The sequence below is a fragment of the Pogona vitticeps genome, chromosome 1 (genome assembly GCF_051106095.1).
Source record: "Pogona vitticeps strain Pit_001003342236 chromosome 1, PviZW2.1, whole genome shotgun sequence".
NCBI lineage: Eukaryota > Metazoa > Chordata > Lepidosauria > Squamata > Agamidae > Pogona > Pogona vitticeps.
The window spans coordinates 83336579-83354867 of NC_135783.1; the positions used below are offsets into that span (position 1 = coordinate 83336579).

General features: G+C 41.8%; 1 long non-coding RNA gene across 1 annotated transcript in view; it reads right to left on the reverse strand.

Moving 5' to 3' along the window:
• Positions 1-17442, reverse strand: part of LOC144585968 (uncharacterized) — a 30591-nt gene extending 13149 nt beyond the window's left edge. Inside the window, exon 1 of the long non-coding RNA XR_013540620.1 lies at positions 71-17442. This is a non-coding gene — a long non-coding RNA (uncharacterized LOC144585968). The remainder of the gene's footprint in view (positions 1-70) is intronic.
• Positions 17443-18289: the final 847 nt, after the last annotated feature.

Genomic DNA, 18289 nt, shown 5'->3' on the forward strand with positions numbered 1-18289 from the left:
AGGTGCAATTAAGTAGAAAACCCAGTGGTAAATATTTGTATGTAGAACCAACTACCACAAACACACTCACCTTCAATTCAAGGCAAGAAGCACAGTTGTTGAACACATGACTGTAGACCCTTATCAGCACATCTTATCTTTGTGTACAATATCAGATTCATCCATTTTCCTCTAGCTTGCCACCAGCTTTTAAATCCATCAAAACAGAACTGATTGATTGAGATGCTCCTTCCTTTGAAGAAACCCTTGTTACTATTCCAGTTTACCCCTGCATTTCAGTAGTTCTTCCTCAACTGTTCTTCCTGCCCTGTAACATAGACGCAAACACACTTCTGTTGGTTTCAGGAAATGAGAAAGTTAAGGGCTTGATCCAGTCAAACCAAAGAGAAGTACTTATTCAATCCACTGCCCCATTTGGCTTCTTTTTATGCAAGGAACGATGTATTAGTGATTCCCAGTGCAACTAACTTTCATCAGAAAAATAAAACCAAACACATAAAGCCACCTTCTCTTCACCTATAGATTTTGTTCTTTGTGGGGCCAAAGCAATTGGGTCCAGAAATGTTTGGAATTTGGTCCCTGGATATGGCCACGGTCAAATTTTACTGCAAGAGGTCGAACAACAGAGGAAACAAGTTCCTCTATTATTATTTATCTGCTTTGTTTCTGGCTTACTTTTCTCCCAGTGCAGGGATTCAAGGCAGCTTGATAATTATTTTTAAAAGGCAGAAACCAACTGAAGAGAGAATAAGTTATAAATATGAACAAAAATAAAGTTATAATAATAGTAAGAAAACACTAATTTAAAACACTTAAAGACATATTTGAAAGCAGAAAATATGGAACATATCTAATTAAAATTATTTTCACAGCAGTTTGTTCAATTGTTAAAAGCCCATCTGGAGGTAAGGTCTTTGCCTGCTGGTGGAAAGGCATCAGGCCGGCACAACCTGGTGACAGTTACAAAAAAGGCCCTTTCTTGTGGCTTCACAAACGTCCCTGTGAGGGTGGTAAGATTGAGAGAAGAGCTGCTCTGGAAATCTGACAAGTCAGAGAAGCTCATAAAGGGACCATGCATTCTTCAGATAGCCTGGACTAAAGATATATAGGACTTTATAGCACTTCCAAGAAATGGACTGGCAGCAAATGGAACAGGGAATTATATGCTCCTTGTAACCAGGCCTAGTCAGTCATATGTTTGCTGTCATTTGGACCAGATGAAGTTTCCGAACATTCTGCAAAGGGCGTCGTCGTTTGGTCATTTAGCTGTGTCTGACTCTTCGTGACCCCATGGACCAGAGCATGCCAGGCCCTCCTATCTTCCACTGCCTGCCGTAGTTGTGTCAATTTCATGTTGGTTGCTTCAATGACACTGTCCAACCATCTCATCATTGGTCGTCCCCTTCTCCTCTTGCCTTCACACTTTCCCAACATCAAGGTCTTTTCCAAGGAGTCTTCTCTTCTCATGAGATGGCCAAAGTACTGGAGCCTCAGCTTCAGAATCTGTCCTTCCAGTGAGCACTCAGGGTTGATTTCCTTTAGGATTGATAAGTTTGTTCTCCTTGCAGTCCAGGGGACTCTCAAGAGTCTCCTCCAGCACCACAATTCAAAGGCACCAATTCTTTGGCAGTCAGCTTTCTTTATGGTCCAGCTCTCCCTTCCATACATCAGTACTGGAAAAACCATAGCTTTCACTATGCGGACTTTTGTTGGCAAGGTGATGTCTCTGCTTTTTAAGATGCTGTTGAGGTTTGTCATCGCTTTCCTCCCAAGAAGCAGGTGTCTTTTAATTTTGTGGCTGCTGTCTCCATCTGCAGTGATCATGGAGCCCAAGAAAGTACAATCTGTCACTGCCTCCATATCTTCTCCTTCTATTTCCCAGGAGGTGATGGGACCAGTGGGCATGATCTTAGGTTTTTTGATGTTGAGCTTCAGACCGCTTTTTGCACTCTCCTCTTTCACCCTAATTACGAGGTTCTTTAATTCCTCCTCACTTTCTGCCATCAGAGTGGTATCATCTGCATATCGGAGGTTGTTGATATTTCTTCCAGCAACCTTAATTCCATCTTGGGATTCCTCCAGTCCAGCCTTTCACATGATGTATTCTGCATATAAGTGAAATAAGCAGGGAGACAATATACAGCCTTGTCATACTCCTTTCCCAATTTTGAACCAATCAGTTGTTCCATATCCAGTTCTAACTGTTGCTTCCTGTCCCACATATAGGTTTCCAAAGGCAGCCCCATGTAAAACACATTACAGCAATTCCAGCGGAACATAACTAAGGCTTGTGTCACTGGAATTAGGTCAATTTCCAGGAACAGGTCTGACTTGTAGACTAGTTTTAATGGGGCAACCATGCTCCTGGTCATTGTTGAAAGCTTGGCATTCAGACTCAGCGCTGAATTCAGGGCTACACCCAAGGTGAGAACCCGAGTTTTCATCATGAGTGTATCCCATCCACTACATGCTGAATCCTTATCTCCTGATTTGCCTTTTAGGGATTAAGCTTCATCTCATCCAGCCCATCATGGACACCAGACATCATAATGATGTCAGATATTAGAATCAAGAGCGTGCTTAGTGTTAAGTAGACTGGGTGTCATCAGCATATTAATGGCACCAAACTTCCAAATTCTAGACAACTTTCCCCAGCAGTTGCCTAATGGATTTCAGGTAGGGGAAGGGTGGAGATTAGAGGCTGAAGAAATGGCTGAGCTACAGTATGAGGGGGCTAATCCTGCAAAAAAGGTGGTGAATCTGCAGGCCAATGTCCTCAAGGAGAAGCATAGGCAGCAACCATGGAGCAACTAGATGTTCCTTAGCATACAAGTATTCTTCCCCTCCCAGACATCAGTGAGATCTCCTTTCCACCCAGTGATGCTGACCCACCAAAGATTCCTGCCCCCGACAGAGATTATTTGTGCATCTGGAAAATGTTAGGTTAGGATAATTAAAGTACCCCCACAGTCTTTTCAGCACTTCCATTCTGGATGGGGTGGGGGTAACCCAACCTAATAGCTAGCAATTGTACTTCCACAGCCTCCTGGGGGTGGAGTGGGAATAGATTTTTAAAAAACGCCACTCTTATATCAAGGTGGACAATAATGCCCCTTCCTTAAAAGCCTACAGAGGAACAGGTGGTCATTTAAAGGCTGTTTTAGGAAGCTCTGGAGCACTGTTGACCATTTGTATGCCAGAAATTGTTCTTCCACATAGAAGTGATGAAGTTTCAAAAAATGAGCAAATAGACTTCATTAAGATCCAGGGAAAAATGTTTCTGGTCTTCTTGAAGTTGCCTGCATACCCCATACCAACCCAACTTCAGTGTCTTTTCAGGGCTGCTTATACTTTCCTCTTCCGTCTGACACCATTTTGGCTGCATAAGTAATGGCACTCAGCTTGAACTTCAGAAATAAGGAGGGGGAAAAGATACATCAAACCACTACGAAGTTCTTTCTTCCTAAGAATGAATTCACTTCAGCATTTAATAATAACTCTAAAACTTTAGTTCTATTAAAAAAAAACATCCCTGTGATACTGTGTCCATGATTTCAGGCATATGAAAGTTATAATTATTTCAACTGTTGCCATGTTTATACAGAGATACCCTAGATAGGTCATGGGATTTTCCTCTGGACTTCTTTTTAATTAGTTTCATTAACCAAGGAACCACTGTTGTTGAAACAGATGTTGTGGTCCATTAATAGCTCTCAGCTGCCTGTGGTGAGTTATGAAGCTTCGACGGCAGAATTCATAAACTAAAAGAGGAACAAGTGTAGTCTGTACACTATGGAACCTTAATATCATGGATGAATTTTCTTTTATGCAATATTTGCCTTTCTGCTTGTCTCTTTTGCTTGTTTCTTTTATATCACACCCACTCCATTTTTCTTTGTTGTTGTTGTCTGCCTCATTTTACTCATTCTGTGTCTAAAACCGGGAATTTTATTTTCAGGGCTTATTTATTATGAAGCCTCTCCCCCCCACACCCCATTTCTCTCAGCTAGATTGCCAGTTTACACTAGCACACAGAAACTTTGAGCTGATCCTGCTGCCACCCCATCAGAGATCCAATGATCCCCTTCACACTGGTGTCCCCATATGCCTGTCCTCAGCCTTAGTGTGTACCTCACCAACCATGCTACTCTGCTGTGGCAATGCAAGCAAAATTAAACTACTTTGCTCTCATGGGGCAATGTCTTTCATCTCACTCTGTGGAAGAACTTTATTAAAGCCTTTTGTTGAAACTTGAACTCTTAGATGATGCTGCCACTGCTGGTTTTTAAACCAGAAACCTTTTAAACGTTTTTTTCAACCCTGTCCCTCTCCTTGCTTAAGCTGAGGCCAATCTGCCATTGCAGGTGAAAGCTGGTATCAGAAAATGAAGAAAGGTTAAATCACAAAGGGTTGGAATGATAATTTCTTTTGAGAAAAGAATAAAGATGTTTACAACTGTAAAGGGGGGGGGAATATAAAATATCTTTATTATTACTTTATATTATTCCTTTATATGACATACCTCAAACCTATTTACTCTCTCTATGATGTTTATCTGAAGTCGTTCATCTAGCATACAGTCACCTCTACCCTAAATTTCCTAACCAATTGGCATATCTCCTAAGCCTAATTTCTCAACCTCTATCCAAACCTATCTGTGCTTAACTCTCTCACACTTTACCCATCCCCCTCTTCTGAACAGTCACCCATTCCTATGTACCTTCTACCTGCTCCCTTTCAGAATGGCGAGAACCAGCCGATGAAAATCAGGTTCTACAGACACATTTTCCTCCCCACTTCGAAGGTCCTTAACAGTCTTATCTGATACTCATCCTGCATTATTCTGTGACTCATTCCATTCATTCCAGCAAGTACACAACCAACGTATCTATTATACACATTATTTACAAACAACAACAGACAGGAGGGGAGTGAAAATCTTGCACTCATCCATTGGGCAAACCTGATGTTTGCTCTGGGCTGGCTTGCCTTTCAGGCAAAGTGAGAGGGTTGTTTTAAAGGGCAGGCTGTTTGGGGTGAAATATGTTCCTTCCTCCAAACCTTCACCACTGTGGAGAGCTTTTGCTGGTTTGTGGAGGTTTTGGAGCCAGCTATGTTCCTGACTGCTCAGTTCTGAGGACCTCTGAGAGGCTGGCATGGACTGTCCAGAGAAATTGCTTGTGCACTGGCAATTTCCCTCAAGAGCCCACAAGTAATGCCTCTGAACCCAGCAGAACTGTTCTGTAGAGAAGAGTATGGCTAGGGCTGATTTCCAGAGTCTGTGCTGTCCATGGGGGAAAGGAAGCCATAATAAAGATGAGACGCAGAGCAAGAAGTAGCAGACATGGGAGAAGAGGAAGATGTGGCTGAGGTGATCTAGAGGAGATCTTGGCGATGCAGTGGAGAGAAGTACTCCCCCCCCCACACACACACATCTCAGGCATTGGGAAAGTATGGGCTACCTCAGCTAATCTCGAGCAATTACCACAGCTCCATAGTTCATTACTTTCCATTTGAGATCTAGCCACTCCAATGGAGTCAAACAATGAAGAATAATTGGCCCTAGTGAACCTTTTGTTATCCTGACAAATTTTAGGATTATTGGGGATTTATCCTAGCCTGGTGCAGTGGCCTGGAACTCAGCATGTGAGTACCAGAGAAGAGTAACTACTCTGAACAGAGGATGATGATGCAAACAGAAAGGAATCCAGAAAATCCATGTAAATCATTTTATACTTTCAAAAATACAAAGCAGCCTTGGATAACAGAATGATTAAAATCATTGCTGTAATTGAAAATATAAAGTAAAAATTATCTGTCCACAATTTAAAGACACAACTTTCATAGAGACTTATTGTAATGGGTGTACTGGTTGAATCCTGAGCAGTGGGAATGACCACAGCAGGGGAAGCAGAGGACACATTTCAGTGGAATGCAGGGAAAATGCCCTGGGCAGCATTGGTGGGCAGACTGGAGCAGCAGGTAGCCTGTGGTGGGTAGGAACTCTGTCAAGAGCATAGGGCACAGCACAACTGAGTGAGTGAACACAGTCTTGGAGTAGCAGTTAGAAGGATGAAAGAGGCAGAAGGAGGGGGCAGTAGACTGAAGCAGAGCATACCTAGCACTGGGAGCAGTGCGTGCCATCTTCTCTTACTTAAAGAGGATGTCAGGGAAGCCCAGAAATGGCAGGTTGGCCTTACAGAAAATCAGATGTTTTAAACAGATCCAGGTTCCAGGCATGAGTGATGTGGACTGACAATATCCCCTGCCTGAGAGAACACTCTTCTCACTGGGCACAGTAGTTAGTGGGCAAGACAACAGTCCCACTGCCACCAGCCCCTCCTGAAACAGACTTCTTCTCAACCCAGTAAGACAAGGGTTTTTTTTTTTTTGGTTAGGTTTTTTTGGTTTTTTGTTGTTGTTTGTTTGTTTGGCTTGTAGGGCTCCTGCGTGTATGCCTCTGCCTTTGCCTCTGCTATGTCCTTCCCCTGATATGAAATCTATGAACAACAGGCCCCTGCCATACTTATCAGGATAGTGTGCCAGAAAGCTTGCCCTGTTGTTGAGGGACTTGGACTCTAAAACACAACTGCTGGTACTGGTGCTATGAACATGGTTAGTTTCTTCCTGTGTGACCCTTAAGTGCTCACTGGATCTTCTTCACTCGCTGTTGCTGCATGTGATGGAAATTTGGCTGACATGCCCGCCCACCCCCTCTTGTTGCTGCTTAACATCCATTGCCTGCTATTTAATTCAGAGGTCCAAGAGGGTTGCTAGAATTTATTCTTCCTTCTTCCACAAGGAGGCAACTGGTCCTTTAGCTTGCAGGGCAGGGTTTGCTGGCCTCCTCATTATGCCCTCCTTTCTTTATGCCAATTATGCCCAGGAACATTGGGGTCACTTGAGTAAGGATGGCTGTCTCTCCACTAAGGACCTGTATGGCACTCTCAAAGCTTTGGAGAGCATATACTCATAATGTCCCACTTCCCGACCCAGGGGAGCAGCCACACCAATGGAAAGCTCCAGTATCTAATCATTGAGTGCCCTTTGCTGTTCCAGCACTCTTTCGAGAAGGTAGAAAGTAGAGTCCATTGAGTTGCCACATCCTGGATTACGTGGTGTAGTGGCAATCAATCCCAGGTTTTCTTGACTCTGCTGCAACAAGTCACTGCTCCCAGACACTTTGGGGGAAATGCTTTATCGTCTTTCTGGACCACTCAGTTATATTAGGTATGTGTGTCTCTTCCATACCTGTAAAGCACCTCGAACTGCTAGGTTGAGAGTCTGGGCCATAGATGTCATCCCCTTCATCTTCCCAGAGTATAGCGCTGCCACAATGTTTGCAACATTTTCTGTGACAAACAGACCTTGCCTTCACTGTTCTAACATGTCCCACAGAACCTTTTGAATGCTGTGAGCAGTGTGGCTGCCCTCCATCAAAGCCACAGGGCCCACCAGCATCCTACCCTTGCATCTTGCCCTATGCCTGATGCCTCCACATCCTATCAGTGTCCTGTCATGGAGAGAAAAGTATGTCTTGCACTCTGCCTGCTCCAGATGTCATTTGTCAAATGTACCACCTGTGCATTGGCTAGCTGCTGCTCTACCATTGCCTGAAATCACAATATAAATCTGGCAGCACCTTGCAGCTAAGGGATGGCAGTTGGTAATGGGGTGTCTGTTCTGGCACAAACTTACAGAAACTAGTGTTCTCCACCAGTGTGAATGGTTGTCTATTGAGGGCTATCATCTTTCCTAGGTGATGAATAATCCTGGCATTTTATGTTTCCAGAAGGCCTTTTCCTGCGCACGCACGCACGCACGCGCGCGCGCGCGTGCACACACACACACACACACACACACACACACACACACACACACACACACACACACACACACACACACACACACACACAAAAGCTCCTCCAGGACAATCTGGAAGTTATTCCTGATATGTGGGTCTGGCATTTGCTGCCTCTCAGCTCTTGCTATTAGTTCATCTACTTCCCATGGCTAGCGGCTCAATCTCTGCCCTCTGATGACTTGTACCCTTCATAATAAGGAAGACACTTGCTCCCACAGTACCGACTTCATTTGCCAATAACAATGTCATGTGCTGAGCATTCAGGTGCCTGAGTGTGCTACTATTGGAGAGGGAGATGATGGCTCAAGTCCCATCCACACTTGAGCATCTTCTTGAAGTGCATGGACTCAGCCATGTAAGCATCTGTTACACACTATTGAAAATGTTTTTGGATTATTGACTTCTTGGGAGCTCCAGTTTTTGACTGCATGTTCTTAACAGGGATAGAGCAAGTGCAGCTCAAGGGACAGGGGTGATTTCAGTGACACTTGCTTCTGATATTGTCTCCACCTGAGTGGTCACTATTATATATAACAAAATCTTATTAAATTGCCTGATATACTCCAAAGGGGCCTAAACCTAATATATTTCCCTGTTGATGTACAAATTATTACCCTGTGAATCTACTAATCCTAAATCTTATTCCAAACTATATTAGGTAAACAATACACACTGATAGGTAGAGAATGCAAATGTAAGTCAAAGGTTCGTAAAATGACACAGAGAAAACTGCTGCAGTGCAGGCTTGCATCAGAGCATATCCTAAAAAAACCAATGTGAAAGAATATCTCCTGGTGTCTATGCCTGTTTCTAGATTTCATTGGGGCAGACAGACATAATTTACAAGTTTTGCACTCAGCCCACCTGTGTTCCCTTGGAAAACCCATGACAATCCCAATCAAGAGACACTGAGTTCTCTGCCCCGACTACCCTTGTTGCCAGAGTGTTTTTAAGTTTCATTTCTGAACAAATCAACTAGGATGCCTGAGAAACAAGTTTCACTTTCACTTCTTCCTTTAGCAATGAGGAACCTAGCCTTTTGCTTTCTAATCAATAGGAGCAAATTGGACTCTTAATATTAGGAATTATTGTATAGATATTGGAACTACCCAATTCAGATTCTGATATACATGGAACTATCCAAATATGGCATTATTCAGTGAATTCTGAATATTCTGAATCAAAACTCAGATCCCTAATTCCTTGAACTTCTTTAGATTCATGTATTAAAGGCAAAGATGTTAGTGTAAGAACAGTTCTGCAGAGGAAATAGGAAATATGAAAATTCAGACACAGTACAAAACAAACAAATATATAGAGTTGATATCTAATTATAGTACAGAAGGTTCAATAATTTTATCACATTTTTCCATTTACATAGGATTGCATTTGATGCATTTTACTTCAGCTAAAGGTGCTTCCAGATGTAGAACTGCTAGAAGATGCTGTAGATCTATTCTGTCTCACCTTCTGTAACAGATGCTTAGTGATAAGGGCAGGGGAGGGGAAGGATGGACAACACAAGTATTACAAAGGGGAGACATGGCTGCATGTAAAATGCAGTCCATGAAGCACATCAGATGCACAATAAAAGCTGCATCTGGATGCACTGGCATGTACGCCTCTCTGGTACAGAGCCAGATGTATTTTATTTAATTTTTTTTCATTTCATTTCATTTTACTGCTGCTTTGCTACAACAGCAAAGTTTTAGGCTGCTTTATTTTTTAAAAGATATTTTCATCTAATGCATGCATTTAAAAAAAGTCTGGATGCTGTTACATTTCCAGTTGCTGGAATCATTAAAATTGTGAATTGGATGTGACACACATCCCCTGAAGTGTTTTCAAGGACACTTGGTTGTCTTCCATGGGTTAAACTCTCACAGTTATAAAAACATTCCACTAGCCTTCTAATATTTCCATGCTTTCACCATGCAGAGGAAAAACAGATACATAAAAATGATTTTCTTCTAGAGATGGAAGGGTGACTTTGTTTTTTATTATGTTAATTCCTACCCTGTACATTGTATCATGATAGCTTAGAACTCTACTTGGCTGGATGCAACTGGGCTTTTCTTGAGATTTAGAATCTTATGGGCAAGGGTGGGGGAGAAATACAATTATAGTGAGAGGTCCCACTACCACACACATACACATTGTAAAGATGCGAGAGACTATGACAAGACTGATGGGCAGGACTGTAAATTGGACAGGTGCCCATAGTGAAACACAGGCACTGGGTAGCAAAAAAAAAGCTTTATCCAAAAAGACAATGTATGTTCTCCAGAAATATTTGAGCTGCAGACACAGATAATGGAAAGACCCCACATCTTTGGTTGCTTGGCACAGGGCTGAAAACTGAAGGACTGTCACTACATTCATTAAGTCACAATGGATCAGCTGGATGATGAGGTTTCTAAATGGCAATGACAATGTGTGAGGCATTTTACAACTCCCATATTCTTCCCAAATCTGCCTTTATATATATATACAGTATCTGGATTGCTATCTGTTAGAGTGTCCCTCCCCCTTTAAAAATCCATAGGCAGCAACACAGATTACATCTGTTATTCCAACTAACATTCTGTCATACTGTATTATGAACTGTGTTTCCCCAAGCCTCCTTAATTCACTTAATGAATGACTGCTAGCAGAGGAAAGACGAGGGTTGATAATGTGCTAAATGGTTATTAAACATTAAAAATAAGTGTTTCATGATTTATGGATAACAAAGATTTTTAGAAACACTGCCAGCTGCTGTTTCTTGAACTAGCAAATCAGAGAAACTGCAATAGATGAACATTAATCTTTTAAAGATTCTGCTATGCTTGAAGAGTTTAGAAAATAACAATACAAAATTAAAACAGCTTTTTCCATTTGTCTCTACACATGGAGTTGTACGGTGCTGTGTTTCTTACTGTTCAACAGAATAGTACTATTTTTCCCATAATTCCACTGGAGTAAGCCTTTGATAGTTTCATTTCAATTGTACTCATTCTATGTTTCTCCTGTTTTACAATACATTATAATATCTCTGTCATTGATTTATATGTTGAAATTTATTTCTTATAATATGCCTTTTTTTTAACATGGAAAAATGCGACTTATGCTTTAGCTTTTGAGAATGTTGCAAAATGAAATCAGTTTAATTCTGGCCAGTGAATTAAAAAGCAACTTAAAAGCAGATGAGTAAAAACAGCACCAAACCATTAAAAGACCCAGAAAAAAAATAAGTACAAATGGTCAACCCTCCTCATAGGAAAAGTCAAGAGGCTTGCTTACACTGCAAATTCACCCAGGCATTGGCTAAGATGGCGCTGACCTATAAAATGTGTATATTATTTACTATATGTGGCTAATAGAAATATTGGCTTGTTGTGTTTGACACACACAACATGCAACCTGAAAATAATACAACCAGTTACCTCACCTTTTCTGTTATCTGTCCTGGCATCACAGCCATCAAGAGAATTGGCGGCTGAGTATCGCATTGCATGTGCGCAGTACGATTTGGAGGACAATGACATGAATCAATAATGCTGCCTGGGAAATGACTTAGAATAAAATATTACAGGAAGGTACAAACATCACCCAGAAGGAGGTTTTGGTGCTGATTAAATATGGCTGCCTCAGCTCTCCTCGGTTCAATGACAGATGAGGAGTACTGCATACTTCAGCGTTTGCTGCAGAGTCTGAGCAAAAGGTTTACTCAAGTTGCAGCAAAGCCACATGTCGGCCTCCCCAAGTAGGCAAAATTTGTCTCACTGCCTTGGGCTGCCCTCTGAAGGCTAAAACTACGCGCACTGCAAGAAACAACCCAGCCACCCATTTGCTAACTCCTCAACAATTAATCTCAAGCAGGCTCCCAGATCATTTTGCTGACAGAACCAAATAAAAAGGTAGAGGACAAAACTTCATCTGTGCAGGTTATCAAAGCAGTAGCATTGTTCAGAAAGAACAGGATGCCTAGAAGATGGCAAAAAAGCCGAGAGAGAGAGAGAGAGAGAAATCCTAACAAGAGAGTATTCTATATGAAAATCATCATAGGAGGTGAGACTATGAAGGAATACTTTAAAACATATGTTTGTGCTGGCTATAGCAATAAGCTGAGATAGGCTTTCCTTATTTCTTCCATGTGTAACTTCGTTTGGCATTCAAAACATATGGTGCCACTTGGAAAAAGAAATATAACCTGTTTTACCCCTTTCCATGGGTATATAACTGAGCCAAACAACCCTCTACTGCAGAAGCCAAGTTGTTCACCATTGCTGAGACCGCTTGGGGTTTCAGATCTAAACAAGTCATATATTTTAATTTTGGAATACCTACCTGGTCAATACATTGCCTACCAATATAAAGTCTGCTTGTATTAGGTACTGATTATCACAGAACCTTGAAATTTCAACCACTCTTTCTCTTATAAATGAGAACAAGCATCTTAACTGAATCTCAGTTACATTTGCTGTTTCAAACCTGTACCTAAAAATAATTACTGTGATACAGAAATCCAGGATGGATGCCACATCTGTATTATTTCTTAGCACAATGGTTTCTCTAGGACAATTTCAAAACTAATATGCTTCACAGACAATCATATGTCATTTGCCCCTCCCAGCCCCACCCCTCCACTGGTAAGATGATGCTTGCATTTTGACCAGTGAATGAATGAGGGTCAGCATTCTTTTAGAGGCAGTGGAAAAGAATGGGAGAGGTAACTTACCCATCATCATCCCCTTCTTGTGGATTTTACATTGAAATTTTGTATTTTGTGGGAGGAGGGTGAAACCTTGTGTATTATGTAGGGGTGTGCAGGATCCTCAGACAAACTTACAGAAGCAAACCAAATCAGAGGTATATATGAGATTCTGAGATGACTACATGGAAGAGCAAAGAACCTTTGGTCATCCCAGGGCTGGAGTAATATCTCTACAGATCATTCATTTTCCACAGCAGACTGTACTGCTCGTGCCAAAAGAGGAGCTGAGTGACAGCTGAAGAACCCAATAAAGCCTAAAATGTCCCCCAGAAGCTCCAACCATTAGGGAGGACTTAGATTCAGGTCATGACTCAACATATACACAGTGCTGTCTCGATTTACGACCATAATCCATTCCAGAAGATGGACGTAACTCGAAATGGTCATAAGTCGAAGCACCATTTCCCATTGAAATGCATTGGAACACGATTAATCCATTCTGGCAAAAATAATAATAACAAAAAACAAAAAACCACTAAACAACACAGCAAGCCCCATCGGAAGGTGCTGGGGCTTAAAAACAACAACAACACAGCAAGCCCCATCAGAAGGTGCTGGGGCATTAAAAAAACATCGGTAGGTGCTGGGGCTGAAAAAGTAAATACACCAAAACACACACAAAAATCACAGCACAGAAACATAACCCCCCAAACGCAAACCCACCCTGCTAAACCTTGTAACTGTACTCACCCAGAAGCAGAAAGCAGCACGAGGCAGTTCAAAGCCTCTCAGCAAATGCACGCACACCAACTGTTGGGGCGAAAGAGCTACAAAGAAGCTGTTCGCCGACCAACGGTTAGCCCTCTAATTTGAATTCCCCGCCTTTTTCCCTGCCTCTTTTGTTTGCAACTCCAAACTCTGGCCGCAAGTCGAAGCAAAATTTTGCAGCCAGAGCTGGTTGCAACTCGAAATGGTCGTATGTCGGGACGGTTGTAAGTCGAGGCACCACTGTATTGCCTTGTGGCCATTCAACCAACCTTTCCACTGAGCTGGAGGGCAAAGTGAAAGAGTTAAATCATTCTTAGCATTTGGAAATGTCCCCCCCAGTGTGTGTGTGTGTGTGTGTGTGTGTGTGTGTGTGTGTGTGTGTGTGTGTGTGTGTGTGTGTGTGTGTGTGTGTGTGTGTGTGTGTGTGTGTGTGTGTGTGTGTGTGTGTGTGTGTGTGTGTGTGTGTGTGTGTGTGTGTGAGAGAGAGAGAGAGAGAGAGAGAGAGAGAGAGAGAGAGAGAGAGAGAGAGAGAGAGAGAGAGAGAGAGAGAAATGATTGTGGAAAGGTGCTTCTTGTACATTTGGGGGGATAGATCAACAATTAAGGCTTTAGGGTCATTGTGCCATAAGGTGCTTAGGTGCCCATTCTCCACATAGCAGTCTCTTTCTGGGAGGAAAGCCCAGCAGAATACTGGGCTTTCCTCCAGTCTTCATTGCACAGGATTCCTGGAATCGCCACTGAATCCTCCTTACCTCCCCCCCCCCAAGGTATTCATTCCCCAGTAATTTTTGTGGCTACAGTTTTACCTACTCAGGATCCAGGGTACTGGAGGGAGCCAGATAGTGAAGGCATGACTCTTTCTTTCTTTTTTTCACTGAAGCTCAGACATAGTTTTGGAGGTGCCGAGATTAAACAAACAAGAAGGTATATATCTCAATGAACAACACTGCACAAAGGTGTTACAACACGCACATACCCCCCAAAATGGGTGGAATGCTAAACAACTTTCATCATTTCATACCATGCAAGCCTTCCTCTGGTTTAAAATGGCATCCATTGCACTTTTAAAAACCCCAATTTATTAGTTTTTCAATCTATCTACATTCAATTTGTGCTTGTTAAACATTGTGTTACATGGGTTGCTTATAATTTTTCGTGTCTTGGTGTCTTCTTAGTTGTCTCTTCAAAATCTATACATTTTTTAAATGTTTAAACTATTCATGTGTGTATTTCAGTATACAATATTGGCTACTATCATAATATTGCTCTCATAGTATATAATGTTCTCAAAATCCTCTAATAAAATATCTAATAAAAGTAATTCTGGTTCCAAATTTATATAATTTTAAGGTGATCTAACCAACTAACTTTGTATTTTATACCAGTATTAAATGAATAGGTTCCTAACACATAATATATGTTACCTAAAGCATTTTATACAGATTTTCTTTATATAAGTGTTTAGCTATTTCTATCTCCACATTTTCTATCATGTCTATATCAATATCATATATAATGTATGTTCATTAAGTACTATTTGTTTTACCTCATCCTTATAGCTAGCTACCACCGGGTAGGTGGGGCTCATTAGCCACGGAAGGCAGCCCATCTAGGAGAAGGAAAACTCCAGTTTCAAACCTCCACTGCCTTGTGGCTATATCCACTAATGGAAAAGGCTTCAGGAGTTAACCTTGAGGAAAAATCTGGAGCCAGAATCCCGGAGGCAGTTCGTGCCGTTCTGGCAACTCCTGTGACATCGCTGGAACCAGTTGTATTGGTTCTTGCCTTTCTATTGGACTATTTCAGTGATGTGGAGAGGGGGGATTTGCTGCTTGGGTAACAGCCTATCCTCCATATTATTTTACCCAGGCTTCGTGCTCTGGAGAGGACACTCTAGTTTTGCATACAGCGTTGAAATAACACAGGAAGTAGCAGTTACTGGTTATAAGTCTTTGCTCAGTTGGCATAGAGCATGACGCCAGGGGCTACTTCCGATGGTGGGAAAGGTCATTGCACTTCACTAGGTAGCTACCACCTGCCTTAAGCTGGGCAGCCCCCAGCCAGTAAGGTGCTACCTCGCCACGGTTTGTTAACCTCACGGGGTGCGTGGGGTTTAGGGTGAAAGGCGACAAGCAGATCAATAACCCTGCACCATGCGATTATCAGAAGAAAACTTCTGCCCTAAAGTTGGGCACCTGGAATGTTCGGACAATGACCCCTGGCTTTTCTGATGACCTGCAAGAAATCGGCAATGTGTGAAAAACAGCTGTCATTGACATGGAGCTGAGTAGACTGGAGATGGACATTGTTGCCTGCAAGAGACAAGATTGCCTGACTCGGGCTCTGTCAAAGAAAACAAATTCTCATTCTTCTGACAGGGAAAACCATTGAATGAGACCAGGGAATATGGTGTTGGCTTTGCGGTTAGAAATACTCTGCTGAGATCCATTGTTCCACCTACTGTGGGGAGTGAAAGACTCCTGTTTCTGTAGCTCCACTCATCAGCAGAACTAGTCACCCTCATTAGTGCATATGCACCAACACTGTCATCCACAACAGAAGTGAAAGACAAATTCTATGATGATCTGGCAGCTACTATCAAAAAAAATCCCTGAGAGAGAGCTGCTGTTCATTCTCAAAGACTTTAACACTAGAGTTGGTGTTGATCACAGTTCTTGGCCCACTTTTCTAGGCCATTTTGGCATTGGGAAGATGAACAAAAATGGCCAACACTTGCTGGAGTTTTGCTGTTATTATGGTCTTTGTGACAGGAACATGTTCTTTAAGATGAAACTTCAACACAGAGTCTCCTGGAGACATCCAAGATCAAAACATTGACATCAGCTTGATTTGATCCTCACTAGACACTCTAGGCTTCCTAGTACTATGATTACACTCAGCTATCAAGGTTCTGATTGTGATACTGATCACTCCCTGGTGTGTAGCAGAGTAAAACTGAATAAAGAGATTATATCACACAAAAAAGGAAAGAAGACCATTGTGGCGGACAGCCCACATGTCACTCTTGTCAGTCATTTTAGAGCTCTAGTACAGGAGCCTATGACAGGACAGGAGGGGCAGAGTCCACAGAACTGTGTGTGACAGGGAGTCAGTTAGGGAGAAGACTGTGAAGTGTTTAGACAAGATATTGGACAGTTGGTGTTTTAGAGAATATTAAAGAGTTAAAAGGAATTAGAAGTACATAAACAGTCTGAATATATTGAGACCTTGATGAAAGTAAATGAATAAGCAAGCTTATAAGTAATCAAATCCACGTTTATTGAATGAATGATAATAGAACATCCATGATTGTCCTTTTGTGATTTACTTACTACTCCATAAATAAAGCTTGTTATATTTGGCAGCAAGAGTGTAAGATTCATAATTGATATAGTGAGGATAACATCTTCTAGTGGCAAAATCATCTTGTAGTGGTTGCCAGATTTGTCAAATTTGTCTTGATGTTTTGAAACACCCGCTTCAAAAACATTTGTCTGCTTTTGTTGAGGGAAAAATCAGAGGTAAGCTACATTTTGCTATGGCTATTCAGACACAGTGTGAATAATAGTGTGTCCAAATAGCAGTAGAGGATTGTGGGAGGCCATTTAAATTACATAGTCAATTATCTCATGCAGCTCTTCCTTCATATACTTTGTTAGGAGGCATTTTAACGATCATAGAGCTAGTGGGATTTGGGGTTGTTCATTGCTCTGACTATCTCTCTCTCTCTTCATTTCCTCTTGCTTTGCCTTGCAAGTTACAGTAGTTTTGGATTAATCCTTTGTTTGATAATGTTCATTGTAAATCATGGAGTGATTTAAGTAGTGCAACTTATTCTCAGCCTCTTATACTCTGTTGGCCCTAGTCATTATTAGACAGTGACTTGTTTTCTCCAATTTTATTTGAAAAGGGCAAAATGTAAAAGTCCATAGAATGCAAGCCCTTGAAACCGTCTCTCTGAAATTTGGCAAGGTTACTCTCCCTTTAGGGTCTATAATGTTTCCAAATGTCATGTATATCCGTGGAAAACAAAATGATTGCCGTTTTGTTTTTCCAGTGCAGGTGAAGGCTGGTGATCCAGATTTCTGAATCATGATTCAAATCTGGAGTCTAGATAAAATAGCTGGTATCTATATTTCTTCGAAACAAATTGGAATCTGGAATGAAATGCTAAATTAGTCTATAAACTAAATTTGGGGAGGCACACCTTGTAGCCAATGCATTTCTAGACATCAGTGTCTAGAAATGGATTTGTTATGTACTCATGGCAGTATTTTCTTTTCAGTTGCATCTATACAGCTACACACTAGGGCTGGCTTCACAACATTTTGTAGCCTGAAGCAGAACCACATATAATGCCCAAGTCAAGTTGGAAAGAAGTGTTACATAACAGCACTGATGTTACCTGTCTGTCATGGGTTTGGAGGGAAAGTTCCATCCTATGGGGAGTGGAAGGCGGGACATCAGGAGGAGGGGCTGTACTGTATAAATATGTGATGCCTGTGTGGTGAAGGGAGATGCTGAGACAGACTGTGAGACACTGGGAGGGACGAAGCAGCAGCTGGGGAAGAAGAAGCTGTTGTGGGAGTCTGTGTGTCTGACAGGGTACTACTGTGTGTCAGAGTACCAACCTGAAAGGTTCAGGTGTCTGTTGGTTAGCCAGAACTGATGGGTTCAGGGTCTGTGCTTTAAGTTAAAGGTTCTAGGTGAACCAAACTGTATGCTGGTGTGTGTGAAAATAAGCCACGTTACTTTATTTTATTCACCTGATTGCTTATTTTTCCCTGTGTGTATTTAAAATAAACTTTATTCTTTTTGTTGTTTAAAAATCCATCCCTGGTCTGTGTGACTTATTATAGGGAATGGTTGGTGGCAGCTTAGTGTAACTGAGTGACAGATCCCAGTAGGTCTGGGTTTGTCACAAGAAGATCCAGCAGTTCAGAATTGGTTGACAGTGGAAC